Genomic DNA, 16,903 nt, shown 5'->3' with positions numbered 1-16,903 from the left:
AAATATCTGTCAAGTAGCAGAGTTTACTTTCACATTGCAAATCTGAATATCTTGGACTTTGTCTTCTTTTGTTTAAACAGGAAAGTAATAAAAAATAATGGCTTTTAGTGTTGCTTCAGACAAGAATATAGTGCTAAAGTCTTTGTTAGAGTAGAGAATTTCTTGCCACTAGTACAAATATGAAATAGCGAGCAGAAATTTATTTACAGAGTTACAGTTACTGCAGACTTCTGAACAACAGTTTAAGGGGGCTGTTGGTGATTTTGTTCCACAATGAATGTTTGCTTAATTATGAACTATCTATTTTCTTTCCAAATACCGAAATATGAAGAAAACAAGTGTTTAGCCAACTAAGCACTGAATTTATATTTAAAACAGTTATGTGGGAAAACATTCACAGCAGGCTCTGCGTGCTCTGCTGTATTAATGTATCGTGGGGATCTTAAGTAAGCATGGCACTACAGGCAGAGTAAGTGTAGCTTTATAGAAAACTACCAGAGGCATCACTCCACTAGCAGTAAATAAAAATACAACCTTTGTGTATTAATCTTCAGCTTCTCAAACCCACAGTTTACCTCTACAGGGGAAGATAAGGTCTGCTTAGGAAGGTGTGAAAGATACTCATCCAAATGTATTTCTTCTGCAGAATGATCATTCTGCAGTTTGTTTAGCAGCAAAATACAGGATGATTCATACAGGTGTAGAAATTAGTATTTTGCATGGGATGTGATAAAAACATCTAGATACACAGTCCGGGTATTTTATTGCTAGCACAACTATATGACGCTAAATTCTAGAAATAGTTCTATTATGGCTGTTCTGGTTGCTAAACACTCTGAACTGCGCTGTAGAGGCCTCTTTGCAGGGTGACACCGTAGCTCACAGTGAAGGTCTGCTGGGATGAACAGTCTAATACCGGTTTTAGATGAAATAGCTGCTTTGTCCAGAAATCTCACATAGGTTTTCCAGGCCAATAGGCAGAAACTCCATGCACCCCCAATGAAAGAGGTGATGTTTTATTGTGCAAGACATGCAATTTAAAACCCGTAGTGGCAGATTTATAGTTTTCACACCGTAGTATCAGGCTGGTGAAGCAAAGACCCGTAGTCCACTTCCTTCACCAGCACTTTATTTTTACACCACGTTGGTAGGGAGAGTGCTGTAGCCACCAGGACAGGTGGACCCAGGCTTCTGTGGTCTTACCCCTTCCACCTTAGCGCAATGCTGGTCTCTCTCCATCCCTCTTAGTTTCCCAAGGTGTAATTTTTGAGGCTGTGTATTGCTGCTGTCAAAGAAAACTTGTAATCTGATGCCGTAAAGCCATTCTTGAAAGTATAACACAGAGTGGATTTACTCCAGGTAGTCCTAAAGAGTCACAAGACTGAACTACTAGCACAGCAGACACTCAACTTGTAATACCTTGTTGGGTGACTTCAGGCAAGTTACAGTATCTGCCTGAGCCTCATGTTCCCCATCTGTTAAAGAATAGTGCTTTGTAAAAGTATTTTAAGATCTGCTGATGAAAACCATTTCCATGCTTTCTTTGGCGGCTGTGAACACTTTTCATGTGGGAAATCCTGCAGAGTATTCTTCACAAAAATGGCAAAAAAGGAAAAAAATTCCCGTGTGCTACGCATTTGGGGTTTTTTATTACTGGTAGTGTACATTGGTTAGAGAGGAATATAATCTGCTATTTTCAAAAACAATTAGAAACGAAGGGGAGTATTTAAGAAGCTTGTGTTCAAAGACTACAACTCACAGCGAGTCTGTTTTGAACAGTTTATTTGTAAGAAAATATTCTGAACCCATTAGACTGCTGCTGCTTTGAAGCATTGTGGAGGCTTAATTAAAGGTTCAAGGGTGAAAAGAGGATGGTGAGAGTTTTATAACCACAGGCAGATAGTTTTGAAAAGCATTATCATGTTTTTTAATATGTAGAGGACTTGTTACATTTTAGGTTTGGAAGGTGAGAATACCTTCTTGTTCACTGCCAAGGATTCACCTGCAGGTTCCTGGGTTCTGGGATTTCACTGTTATCAGAATAACATCCTGAACATTTCAGCCACAAGGATCATACAGGCTGTGTATATTAAAAGGGCTGGGTTAATGTGACTAAAAAATGAGCTATAAATCTTTTAAAATTTTTCTAGATAAATCTGCGAGTTCAATCACCAAAAGACTTCCATTTGTTTCCTTTGCATGTAGATATATTATTACATGTATTTCCCATTACAAAAGCATTGCATTTCAATATTTCATATTCAGATTTATAAATAATTACCTTTTGTGTGCTTATCTTGAAATTAGTACTGGTGCTTAAAGAACCCTTCCTTTTCTAGTTGCACCTTGTGTTGCTGTGTAAATTTGGGGTATCTCGTTGCGTGTGCTGCTTGATTGCTCTCTGCTCTTTTGATGTGGCAAGTGTGCCAGGGAACAGGGGGGTTTGGTAGGCATCCTAATTCCCCAGTTTTTTAGCGGGGTCCAAGGAACTATTGCTAAAGCCTTTGATAACAGAGGGGGAGGAGTGGGGAGAACTGGCTTATGTTCAAGATTTACCCCTATAAGTGTACGCAGAAGCTCAGCCAGTTGGACTTTGGGGTCTTGGAGTATGACCTTGAGCGAGGCTTCTGAAGGCTTCAGAGAGGCAGCCTTTGGTGGTGGAAGGGCAGTTTGGAAGCTAGCTCCACAGTGCTCCAGGTGCAGGGCATTGAAGGTGCTAGGCTGAGCGATTCCAATGCAAATGGAAATATGACAGTGCAGAGAGGCTGGGGAAGCCTTTCCTGATATGCCCGACACCTCACCCTTAGGAACACCTGTGATTATTAGAATGGAGAACGTGCAATACTTCTTAGAGCTTCCACCTCCTGTCTTATTGTAAGGATTTCAGCCTCAATTTAAAACAAAGCTTTTACTTTTCTGAGTTACAGGGGAAAAACTTGGAAACATAGGCCCAGCTGTCAGAGCACCAACCGCTTGTCATTTGTAATTTCTCTACCTAAATATGTTAGAGAAAATGGCATTATTTAGACCTGTCTGGGTCGTGCTTTCATGTTCCACTGCATTTTTTGGTAACTGAGGTGTCTTATTGTTTCCACATATTAAATAATGTGTTACTCATCAATTTTTGACCTTACTGAGACGAAGAGTTAGTCAGATTGATGTGTGTATAAGTGCCTCATGACTATGTTCCTTCCAGTTGGGTCAAACAAGACAAATTTTAGATCTTAAGCGCATGGCTAAATTTACCCAGTTCTGCATACTTGATTTGGCAAAACCATATGGACTTTTTGATACATTCCTGAGATCTCTTCTGAATCAGTTTCAAAAGTCTATATTCATGAATTGTACCCACTGTTCAGTAGGAGGTGTAGAAGAACAACGCTTATTTTAGGCGGAAGATTTCCTGTGAACGTACTTGTCTCGGACCAGCTCTACCCTGGAGCTGCAGTCGGAAACTGTGGCAAGGGCCAGTCCTGCCCTCCCACCTGTGCTCAGCACCCCTCCTGCACCACCCCGGGGAGGGGGCGCGGGGTCCCCAGCCGTACGGTGGATCAGCTCGGGAGGGTAGGGAAGGGTCATTTTGTCTCTCTCTGACCCTCAGGCTGAGCTTGCCAGCGCGGAGCTCTCAGGTCTTCTGCGGAACCCCCTCTGCCATAGGGAGGGTGGTGAGGATGTGGAGCTGGAGATGGAAAGGACTAGAGGCAATGGGGCTGGGGGGTCTCAGGTCAGCTTTAGCTGGCTCTGTGATTGTACTTTGGCTTTTCCTGCTGACTTGTAGGGCTGATACAGAAAAATGGAAAACTCCCTTTAAACCTGTTAGGCAGGATTTCTGCAGGAAAAAAAATGTATTTGCTAAATGCAAACTGTGAGGCAGCTGACAGATCAATCCCCAACAATATACCTGAACATCATCCTGCGGGATATTGGATGGTCCAAGCGTATCATGTTCCCTGAGCAGTTTGCCCTGACGACAAAAGCTGGGGGTGTCTTTCTGAGGTGCCGGTTGAGATCCCAGTGTGACTGGAGCACAAAGCAGGCTCGCCCCTGCCTCCACCGAGTTGCTCCGGCCAGGAGGAACCCGTGGCATGTATCTGAGGCAGCAGATGTCTTCGTCAACAAAATGCTGCTTTTTTCTCTGAATGCACAGGTCCCGATAAGTACAGGTGCAATAACAAGAGGCTGACAGGGAAAGAACTATGAGCTGCTGAAAAAAATGATTTGAGAATAGTATTAGCCTCCTTTATATTTCTCATCTAACAACTGCATAAATTGCCTTGTAATTGCTTTTTATTCTTCTGAGAAATTTTAAAACCGTAAATAGGTTTTTTTTCCCCCTTCTGTCAGGGGGCTTAAGAATAGATTATTTGTACCTGAAAGGAGAGAGCTCAGCCCAGAAGGTATGAAACAGAGGGCTGCTAGAACTTGCTGTGAGGTCGTACATTAGAGCTAAGACAATCCATAAATTAGCTGATGTTAAAAAAAATTACATATACATGTAGAGTAATCTTTTTTTCTCCTTTCCCCCAACTGTGTGATCCTCGTGCGGGCTCTGTGTCTCGTTTGCCCTGTGGTGAGCTGATTCAGGGAGCAAAATTGGCAGAAAACTACTTGCTGTTTTTTGTATAGTTAGTTCTTTGCTGTCTCATTTTCTGCACTGATTCATGACCAAGTGAGACAAACTGCAAAGCCAGGAGAGCAGCAGCAGTGTGGGCAGAACAGCACAGGAGGGGAGCCAGCGGACACCACCTTTCAGCTGCGGCTAGCTTTTAGTTTGAATTAACTCTAATCCAAAATCTCCTTCTTAGAATTTTTAGAGTGAGTTAAAGCCATTAAAAAAAAAAAAAATGGGGATAGCATGAATCTGTGAAAATACAAATATCTTCACCAGGTAATTGTTCCAATAAGTATGGAAAGTCTAGCTGAACTTAGAGGGGGTTAAAGTTTGGATATACTTATGCATGCACCTGTGTTTTGGCAGGATTTGTGAGAACATCAACATACAGGCATTCTTTTTTAAAAATAAAATCAGAACTGTTGGGTTTTTTTTTTTCTTCAGCTCAGTGCTTAAACTGAAAACGTAGAAACAATTAACTTAGAATTGAATGCAATATTTTGTTTCACATCAAATATTTTGGTTTGAGCTTGTAAATACTTTCCGTTTCAGATCTCCTCTGCTCTGCTATAAAATTCAATCTGAACTTGCAAATACTTTGTTTACTCCAGAATAATTTTTTTAATATAAACTATGCATTTTTGCTGCCAGCCGTAGCTTCTTGTGAAGCTAGGCCACTTCCCCTACCATACGCTCTCAGTGAGTCAGGGCTGCGGGTGGAACTTGAGTTTTGTCATTGCCAAGAATAAAAACACCCTGCTTTACTAAAGCAGAAAACTTCAGGGCATCATTTTTTTATCATAAAAAGTGAAAAACAGTGGTTCAGCATTTTCATTTTTTTGTATTGCTGACATTTCTTCATCTTTCAGATTAAAAATATTCAGTGCACACATCAGTTTAAAAGCACCGAAAGCCATCAACATAGAGCTGGGTCTCTCAGTGTGCGGAGAGCTTTGGCCTCATCCAGGACGACACCAGGACTCAACCATGTTAGTCATCCCAGCGGTTTCAAAAGTGAGTGCTTGTTGCTTTGCGGGTTCAAGCCCAAAGAAAGCTAATCTTGCAGAAGATCACGGAGAAGTTTAGTATCCGGTTGGCTGAACTGACAAATTTTCTGGAAACTCATTTTCTGGAAACTCCCCTAAAATCTGGGCTAAATTTATTTCTTTTTGATGCTGAAATCACAGCTGTGACAAATATTCAGCCTTATCTATGATTCATGGGCTCTTTCAGAATGGGAAGCATTAGAGTAGCACAATTTAGTAACTTTTGTTTACTTCCCCCTACTTCAGCATCTCTAATTTGACATGTTTTCTCTGGAGCAGGTTAACTACAGAACAAAGCCATTATTACCTGTGTGTATCCGATGCTTTGCCATTTCTTCAACCATTCTCTGCTACCTGGTTATAAAATATTCAGCTTCCCATAATGTGACCAAGTAGGGGGAAAATATTCTGTATTAAATGTGGCAGGATTCATTTACACTCTCAGATCTTTTATACATAGAGAGTATTTTCTGGTTTCAAAACATACCCTCATTTGCCTGCAGAATGGAATTACCATCTTTCTCTGTTGGCAGTTGCAACACATCTTCAAGCCCAGGGACCCCCGTCTCCACACGCCCAGCTCCCAGAAGGTAAGGCAATGCTGGTCTTTCACAACTCAGTTGTGTGTCGTAGGCTTTCAAATCTCGGTTCTGCTCCCCACCTATACAAAAAGAGCAGCCCAGATCTGTTTTCCTGTTGTGCTCATTTGTCCCTTACCATTTGGGTTCGGGCACATTATTCACGTACAATCCTGTGCCCTGCTAATAGCTTCATTTGCAAACTTTTCCTTTCATTAGGGCACCTAACCCCAGTTTGGCGCACACTTGAAAGTCACGCTTCCTGTAATTTTTTGACTTTTGGTTCCTTTTAAAACGTTTCAACATATTTGAAACTAAAGATTGTTTTCCTGCGCGTCATAGTTGTTTCGCTGGTGATACGCTTTTCGTTTGTGTTTGAGAAAGAAATCCTGGTGATCCTTCATGCAATTAAATTCAAAGTAGCTGTGGGGATCTTGAAATGAAAATATATTTCACTGCAAAACTGTCATCCGAACCAGTCACTTCAGATGAATGCTTGCTGTTCTCTCCCTTGGTATAAAATAATGTGTATTTTAAAGCTGAGATTTTTCTTCTGTCTACCCTCGTGGTCATTAGAAAGTTGTAAATGAAACCTCGTTATGTTGAACAGCTGGTAGTTGTATTTAAACACCTTATGTAAAAGCAAATGAGTAACAAAGTTAAAATCTGTATACTGAGGGGCCAGAGTGGTAACAGAGCGACTTGTGTCTTAGCCAGAACAGCTGAGTACAAGTGAAAATATGTCTAGGAAAAAAATTGAGTTTTGCTTGCACGTTGTTCTCATAAGCATGACTTATTTTAATAACTTGCCAAACCTACGTTGTTAAAAGTCATATGGTACCACTTGTAAGGGATTTAAAAAAAATTACGTGCATTAGCGGTATTTGCTTGAATTAGAGCACGTTTTGTTCTGCTTACAGCAATGTCATTTCATTTAAGTGAACCCACTTCACAGTGGAGTAAAACATAGTGCGTTGTATTCAACTGAGGTATTAGCTAAAGGAACAATTCTGCAGCTGGTTTTATAAGGAATGTATCTTTTATGTGATAAGAGGAATGGAAAACAAATTATTTTCAAAAGGGCAGTTTATAAATGCCAGTCCTTCTAGTCGAATGTTGAAAAGCTCAAGAAGAGATGAAGGATTTAGGTCTTTTCTTTTCACTGTGGTGCCTCAGCCCTGTACTTTGTAGTGTTCCCCTTCGTGAAGAACTTTTAGGAGGGCATCACCACCCTGGGCAGCGAGGGTGGCCGCTCCGCCTGCCCGTTCTGCTCGTCATCCTCGACCAACGGAGAATCTGGCTCCACACTCTCTCATTTTGATGTGGAGTTTGAAGCTGCTTAGAAAACATGTTATTCTACTTTTGACTTTCCTTTTTTGGGTATTGCAAACTGTGTTTTTACATGAATTTTCATGAAAATTTTAGATGAATTTAGATTCTTAAGGGAGAGCTTTCAAGGCAACTTACTGTTTTGTAAGTCAAAATTAGTTTGAAACTAGTTGCAAGTAGAATGGCTGAGATCACATGGGACTTTTCAAGTCAAAGATAGCTCCGTTTGTTCAAGACCTGCTTTCATGTGGTTTCTCAAGGGAAATAGTAGCTTCTTATGAAATATTTAGAAGAGACCCAGTGTCAAAGTGGTTGGTGGAAAAGTTCCATTATTTCCACCTCCAAGCACATTCTCCAGCAAAAGTAAATATGTGTTGGTGATAAATAAAACACCTTTGTAAGAAGTAGGTTGAGCAGGAGGTTTGAAAGGTTGGCAGTTTAATGTAATCTACAAATTCTTTCCCCATCCAGAACCTCCTCTGGCTGCAGCTTAGCGAGGTGGGAAGCATTAGCAGGGAGAAGTGGCATGTTGCCTGTGGAAACTTCTCGTGCTGTAGTATATAGTGCCGAACTGAGTCAAGGAGGGAAAGGCTGGGTTGGAGAGCACTCAGGACTCCTCACCATGCCGCTGCCTTCCCCAGCTGCTCCAATACTTCCCCAGTTGCCCCAGGCCCTCAAGGTCTGGAGTTACAGAGGTAAATAAAAAACTGTTAGTGTCTTGTTCTCTGCACACACCGATGCTGCGCGCTGCAAGAACCTTTATCTCACCTATTGAGTATTGTTTGTCTCGGAGAGACTTGTTAATTTTCATTGTTGTAGTTTGTTGTAGTTCAAATAAACTGACATCAAGGCTCACAGTAGTTTTTACTTCTGGTCCCTTGGTATTTGCTGTTCATGAAGTTTAAGGAGATTTCCAGCACGCCTCTAACAAGCTTATCTTCTGTGTATGGGTAGTGACTACATTTTGAAAATCAATCTGTATATAGCATCCCTACTCAAATGCTCCAAATCCTTAAATAATGTGACTAGATAAGGAAGTGATGTTAGAATTGAATCTAAAACCACTCAGCCAAAAAAAAAAAAGAAAAAAAAAAAAAAAGAGAAGCCTTAATTTATCACATTGTGCACAATGTAAGGGGAATAATGTGGATCCATTTGTTCATATTCAAATCACAATGTCTGTAGGGTTACATGGAGAACAAAATTTATTTTTTCATTCATAAAACTCGCAAAGATTTTAGATACCATATTAGGGCTCATCACTTTCAATTAGCTTTTACCATTACATAGAAATCTACTGAAAATGACTGATCTGTGTGTAGAGAGCAGATTGAACAACCTAAATAATGCCATAGAAACAGTGGTGACCTGTGTGTTCCCCATGGTCCAGCAAGCCCAGTGGGTAACAGACTGGGATCTGGGAACTGTTTTGTGCTAGTGATGCTCCCAAGGTCAGTATCCAAATAATAACCTAGGTGTGGTGGATTTAGCTTCTGTCTCTGTGTTTGCTTCTAGCAATCAAATAAATGGTTTATTTTTAGTGTGTAAATGAGCATTTTTGCACACTTTGAATGATGGGGTATTCATCGTTCATTGATATCATTACGATTACTTTGCTTGTGTCAGCCTTCAATACACTTTTAGGCAAACTTTTTTCATTCCCAGTATCGTCAGTGGTCTGTCTGTCAGCTGTGAGGTGCGTAGGAGATGGCATCTGCTCTGTCTGGTTCTGGACTCACAGTGTCTGAATGGCCAGAGGCAGCCTGGGCATGGGGGATGACTGATGAGCTCCCATTTAAGCCTTTTTACCAATGACACAACCAATTTGTGTACTACTTTTCTCTTCCAGCAATCAGTTTTCATTAACCTGATGGAAACTCATATCTGTGAGATGTCTACCTGGCTTTCTGATTTGATTAAAATGGGTCAAAAAGTTACTGGACAAAGGGAAGATGGACAGTGTGATCACATAACCCTTTTTCATTAGCAATTGAAGCCAAGGTTGCTGCATTATAAAACTAAGTCGTGCGTTTGTGGGAGATACTTCTATCTCTTGTAAAGCATTTGTCTGGTCTGTATTTGCAATTAATGCCAAGCATATAATCTAGAAACATTACCAGTAGTTTGCGGTGGTGTTTTACAACACCTGGAAAACAGTGATGGAAAATGAGGTGGAGCATTTTGCAGAAGTAACAGATTCTGAGAGGAATAGGAACAATGCAAAAATTGCAAGTTTCAGATGTTAGCAAGGCTACTGCGTTTGGAAGACGTTAGGTAGTTTGTGTCCTATTTTATGCACGGAGAGTCCTGATAGTTATTTCTCATGGATCTGCAAAATACAAAAGACTTCAGGTTAAAGGAATAGTAATGAATCATTTATGAGATATTATCTACGAAGATGGATTGGTTCCATCTGTTACAGTAATAAAAATAATACTGCTTAGCAATTACATAAATGCTGTACAGGTTTTCAGTGAGCATCACAAACATTAATCTAAGATCTAGCCCATAGCACAGTTTTCAAGAGCTTGTAAAATGGCTTCAGCTTATACATACTGGTTTATTTATTTATTTTTAACAAGGAAATTTGTTGTAATAGAGTTTTTAAACTGGTTTAGAAAATTGAGTTGTATCTCCTTGGTCTAAGACACTATATGAAGATAGTCACAAAATTAGTTTCTCTTCTGTTAATTTAAGTTGCTGCAAATGTCCAGGAAAAATACAGCTCTACAGGCAGGTGTTCATTAGCATACAAATGATGGAGGAGTCTTCCAAGATGCGGTACTCACATTATCTCATAGTTATTTGTTAATCACATTTTTTGTGCCTTGTAAGCAGCTCACTGATTGACGGCTGATGTATTCTGAAGCAGCGTATCGTCTGACAGTAGTTATGATATGTCCATGTGGTATATTTCAGTATATAGGTTCATGTTACCTGCAAGAAATAACTTCTTTTGTTCAATGCAGGAAGAAATCGGATATATGAAGCAGTGGTTTCCCATAAAACATGTTTTAGATGCAGCCTAATTTACTTAACAGAATGACTATTTGATTTGGTTTTCTTCTGTTAGGAATTCTTGAAAAAGAAGTGGTGATAACTTTAGGCACAACTTTTTTTTTTTTTTTTAGTATCTGTTGGGATTGTTTGATGTGCTCCATAACAGGCAAAGGTGTGCTAAAATAGAGAAGATCTATAGCAAATGCAATTTAATAAATTGCTATCCTTCCTGATATTTTGAGCCTGTCTACAGGCTATACGAATATATAGATTAGTATATACTGTTACGCTCAGGGTAAGTACATATATATGTAAGGGCATCTTGCAGTTGGCTTCTTTGCAGTGTAACCTGTGACCTTGAAAGACAAGGTGTCATATAAGCTATTGCTTTGTAAATCTGTTTATATACGTCACAGATCAGACATGGGCTTTGCAATATAACTTGACTGAAACAAGTGACATTAATTCTGTTAACTGTGGTCAAATGTAGTGTATATATTGACAATGTGAAGGGGGTGGATTACAGACCCTGACCTACCAGTTATTTGGTTTGGAAACATTTAATGCATTAGATTATGCTAGACAATAGAAAGGTTTTAATACAACTAAAACATCCATTTGCCAAAAGAAGATATAATTTCCTTAAGCAATATTCTGTTAATTCATATATCATGAGATTAATTAAAACAGATGGGGAAAAAAAATTCCAGTGTTTCATACACAGAGAAAAGGATGGGTTCCATTTAGTCATACCCGAGCGCTGATAATCATTTATGAAATAGAGAAACAGCTTGTTATCAGTGCTAACTCTACCCTTCTAATCATCAATGACCTGGAAAGCAGTTCTCTAGTCTCATTATCCAGGCTATCTGGGTTAGTGTTACAGAGCATAAACTGCACACGGAGGAAGTGATTAGCAGTGCAAAGTCGATCTCACTCAGTAACTCCCAGATGCTGCTCGGTGTGCTCTGTTGCCCAGCCTGTCCGAAGCTTCCCATGCCGCCTCCTTCTCTTGCTGCGGTCGCCCTGGTGTCCTCACCTGGACATCCCTGTGGGCACCCAGTTCCCCTCCAGCCCTTCTCTCAGGAGACGTCGCTGCGGAAGCATCTTCAGGCTGACTGTCTTCGGGGTTACCCATCTGAGAGCTGGTGTAAGGCAGCTTGAAACATGTTGTACTGGGTTCCTTTGTTCTTTGCTGGATGGCAGTGCATCCTCTTTAGGGTCCCTTCCAACCCAAACCATTGTGGGATTCTGTGATTCGAATTCCAGAATGGTTTGTGTTGGAAGGGACCCTAAAGACCATCTCGTTCCCACCCCCCGGTCATGGGTAGGGACACCTCCCACTAGACCAGGTTGCTCCAAGCTCCTAAAAGAAATTATTTCTTGTAACACACTCTTCCTTCCCTGCCTCCTCCAAAGCATGAAGTACACTGTAGAAATCCCTTACTACAAGTGTACCTCAGCAGGTTTCCTTAGCTGTTGGAGAAGGATGATAACCCCCCAAACTGCTATGGAAACCTGCCCAGAAATCTACCTAGATGGAGGATGGAGCTCCCGTGGTGTGAATGTTGTGATGTATTTCTGATGCCATGCTGATAAGAGTTAAATTTTGGTGGTGTTCCTCTAAATTGGCTTTGTTTCATACAGTAGGGCATTAGAGTAAAGGCTTTCAATTTGGTGGTGCACAAGAGCTTTGACAAACCAGTTTCAACTGATCTTGCTTTGAGGAGGTTAGATCTCCGAGCTCCAGAAGCCTCCTCTGTATTTCTGCCAGAGCTCATCAGCCCGTGCCAGGGCTGGTAGGAAGGAAAACATGCTCTGTTGTAACTGGAGTCGGCTCAAACCCACTCTTGTCAGCAATTAGAACTGAGGTGCCACTCTCTGAACAGGGTTAGCTGAGACATCACGCACCTTCTGGGTTTTTTTGCCTCTTTTGGAGGTGTTGTGCCTCACAGAGGACAGCAGGGTGGCTGACTGGAAGTCCTAACAGTAACCACTACTGCAAAGTTTCCCAGATACCTTCTTTCAAGTAACCACCATCTGCAAAATCTACAGTTAGGCTAGTAAATAATTGTTATGATCTTTCTTTCTATTCTTTCTCTCCTTAAAACATGGTAATTATAGTTGAGAATACTGTCCCAAAGTTCCAGAATAAGTCGCTGAATTTTCCTGAGAAAATGGTCCTAGGCTGTTGCTACTCAGATGGGATCTCAGCACGTAAGAGGATTTCAGAGCATTTTAAAAAAAATGAGCTTCTAATTACCAATACTGTTTGTGTAGAATCCATAAGTAACTAGCTGTGTTACACAGCAGGATCGTGTGCAGAGCTGAGCTGCAACCTAGCCTAATATATTAGGTTGTTTATCTCATAATAATGGCATGATAATTGTGATAACATCACAAATTGCTATCATTCTTTGCTGAGAAATCGCTTGTTACCATTCTTTTGTTTAAATACGCCTGTGATAGTTCTGAAATTATTTACAGGACTATTTGGAGGCTTCCCCTTATTTAACCTTCCAGGGTCTACTGAAAAAAGCCCAAATAAAACAGCTTGTGCGTATGTGTGGGAAATTCTAGGTTATATCTTACCTGTGCTAAATTGCTTCTTGTACATCTTCCCAGTGTTTTGCAGACGTGTGCAATATCGAGCAGATATATTTTTTTTCTCTTTTTAGGATATTATAAAAATCCAGTACCTTGTCTTGTAAAATGTGATTGCAGGGAAAAAAAGGTTTTAATGACTAACAAAAAATCATCTGTGTTTAATGCAGATCATCCCTTTCTTCTTTCCTCTGTCATGGTCAGAGTGTATACTCTAGTTGTTGCTATTGAATGTTGGATTATCAAACTACAGTATTTTGAGTTGATCAACAAAAATGTTTTGTTAACCTTGTGTCTGAGTAAAGAAGAGACACTCTGCTTTGGTGGAATTTCATATGAAAATAAATCCTACGGGGGAGGTACCTCTCCTCTGGTCCCAACAGCCCCAAAATATTGAGTGTTCATCTAGCAGCACCAAAAATTTTTCTCCAGCTTGAGAACTTTGAAACACTGTCCTCATTGCTGGAATTTTGCAGTAAGTTCTGAAGGTAAGAAAGTCTCGTTCGGGGAAGATAAAGCCGGAAACAAATTCCAAAGTATTTCTGTTGCACCTGCCTACATCATTAGGAGATGGTATCTCAGGTAATCAAGTCCTAAATTATTAGAAGCCTGAAGACAAACTCCAGGGACACCCCACAAGCAACCTGGTAGCCAGTATTTTTGATATCATGAAGACACAAGCAACTGTCTTCCCGTTGTGATCTTGAGCTGCAAGTGGAGAAATGATAATTACTTATCAGAGCGGACAGCTTCCTTTTGTTTTTATTAGGAGGCATCCACAGAGTATTAGGTTGTAACTATGAAAGAGAAATTATCTCTATATCCTTCTGTGCTTTGCAACATTTCAGTGATGTGGTTTACTTAATCTAACTGAATGGTATGCTGGTGTGGAAAGTGTGGAAATTGAGGTGAAGGATCACAAAATGACATTAAAATTGGTGTAGACCTCCAAGCTTCCCAGCTTCTACTTTCTTCCTTCAATTGACATTGCCAAGAGAAAGCATAACGGAAGTTTCTAACATGATAGAAGTTTCCATTAGATTCTTTTTCAGAAATCAGAATAGGGTCATTTGGAGAGTAACCTTTCAAATGTAAAATGTTAATGACTGCTGAGGTCTGGACAGGACAGATATGCTCCATTTACACAGCCTTAGCTTCAGGTTATCAGAAGTATATGAAACACAGGCAGCTACAAAATAACTCATTACCCCATGGAAACAAAAATGTCCCATACCTTTGAAATTTCAATTAAAATTCATCTGTGTTAGGGATAGACCTTTAAAAAAATGTTGTTTCCAGAATATTCTTACCATTATCAGTGGTATCATTTGACCACATTTACAATTGTGTAATGAAGACTGGTACAAATGGCTATTAGGAAATTAGTCATCAGGGAGAGGGAGTGTTGTGGTCTGCAGTGTGAGGTTGGCTGATTTTATTTTAGAGAATAACATTTCAGTTTGAGGATTGTAATCTCGGACTCTCTGTGCTGTATGACTTGTCACACAAATCTTATTTCTCCTCCATGGAGGAGGCAGGATGGTTTGAAGTCCCTGTGCGTAAAGAATAGTGAATACAGCAGTGTCAGTATGGGCAAGGTTAACCATATTTGCACAGTGTGGGAACCGGTGTGAAGAAAAGCCAGAAGTCTGTTTGCTTGTGTCAGCAGTGATTAATAAGTGTACAAGTGGGTTGACTTGGGATTTGTAATTTGAGCAAAGGTTTTTAACCTAATTGGCCTGAATATCTCCTGGATGTCTGTCCAAACTGCTGTTAAAATACTGAAATGTCCTAAAGTCACGACAACTAGTGAGCCTGTGGTGACAGACTGGCTACAAGAATCCTATTAGTGGGGGTCATTGAAGGAATCTATATTAAAAGGGAAGTTCGTCCCCTGAAAGTGTTTTTTGACTAGGTGGTTTTGGTTTTGTTAATGTTTCTTGAGCCTCTCTGGTTCTTCTTCTTCTTCTTTTTTTTTTTTTTTTTTTTTTTGTAAAACCAATATATGTATAAAAGGTGGAGTGAGAGAAGGGGCGGACTCATTTCCAGAATGTATTTATGATTTAGCAGGACTGAAAGAGAAGTGAGTTTTGGTAGTGCATGCTCAACAACAACCATGAGACTTCACATGCTGATAAAAATCACTGGAGACTGCGATGGACACTGAAGTCAGAAATTATCATGGTAATTTGGCTGCCTGCCATTCTTTTACTGTCTTTTGCTAATTTATGTATGGTATTGCATGACGGTTGTTCGGAAAACAGACAGCTTCATGAATGGTGTCTTTTATTACAAATGTAAGTGTCAGCATTTATTTAGTTTCCTTAATTATAATGCTTACCCCTGATACTCACATGACAAACACTGTGACCTGCAGTGCGTATCTGCTGGGTTAGGAGCAGCAAAATAAGTCTTTCTTGTATGTGTTTGGGCTTATTTGAATGTGTTTCCCTTGAGGGGAAATCCCACATTCATACAGGTCCCAGATAAAACCTCTCATTCCCTCTCCCGTCAGAGGCAGGGAAGGCAGCAGCAGTTAGTCCCTGAAGAGCGAGCTGTAGCAGCTTCCCGCTTGCTGACTGCCAGTGCTAATGCCAGGTGCTAAAATAAATGCTCCGCGGTGTGTTGAAGTTGAATACACAGCCTGAGAAAGCTGCTTGAGGTAGTTAGCGGCATCAAGGCAACTTTCTGAGAGAATTAAATGAACGAGCCAGGAGTAAAACCAGCCATTCAGGGCTGCGCTGTGGCGTGGGTGTGGGGAGGGACAGATGGAAAGGGTAAAAACAGCTGAAAGGAAGATAAATGTTCCCAGCAAAATGGCTCAATGTGTTTGCAAAGAACAAAAGTAGAAACCCACGTTGGCTATATGACTTAATTTATAGAAATTTCACATGGTTATATAATTGCAGCTGCACCATGACATTAGCAGTGTAAAACTTAACGTTTAACAGGCTTTATCACCTGCATGGTGTGTATGCCCCTCTTCTGCATCACACCAGCTAATTTTGCTGTTACACTTTGCTAATTTCTTCATTTTTACTGACTTTGGTATTTAAATATCTGCCAGCTCTGTGAATTCCAACAAGCATTGGCATGAGTAATGAGTCAAATGTTAAAGCAGCATTATTCTTTGACAGTTCTAAAAGGATTATATAAGTAGAATTTTAAATAATATTTTTGAAATGTGCAATTTAAAAGGTCCTCGTGTTCTGTAAATGGTTTAATTTTTCATACCATTTAATTGACATTGCAAAAGACTCATTAAGTCAATGATGATTAAACCAACACTTTTATGGATCAAACCCTCTTTTGGGAGAAATTTAGTCATCGTGAAAGAGATATAGATATATTTTTTGAGGATGCTGCAATAGAAGCAGTGACCGAGTAGGCTTTTCAATAAATCTCTGCCATTGCATCTAAACTGGGACCCCCTTCTAGAGACTCTGCGGCCAAAGCACCTCCAGGCAACACCTGATAGCATGGAAAAATTCTGTGGCGCCTTTACAACGTGACACTTGCATGAGAAGAGACTTATTTCACCCATGTGGCTTCAGCCCAATTTGAACCAGATTCTAAGGAAGTGAGGATGTAATCAGGTTATTAAGTGTATTCTCATGTTGATATTAAGCTGCTCAATTTTCTGTATAGTAAACTTCTGCACTCATTAAAAGTAATGAAGTTTTGCATGGTTTTGTGTTGTTAGGTTTCAAAACCCTGCATACCTGAGGCACTTG

Source organism: Falco cherrug, chromosome 8 (assembly GCF_023634085.1).
Source record: "Falco cherrug isolate bFalChe1 chromosome 8, bFalChe1.pri, whole genome shotgun sequence".
Classification (NCBI taxonomy): Eukaryota; Metazoa; Chordata; class Aves; order Falconiformes; family Falconidae; genus Falco; species Falco cherrug.
Note: the sequence above shows the minus strand (reverse complement) of the source record.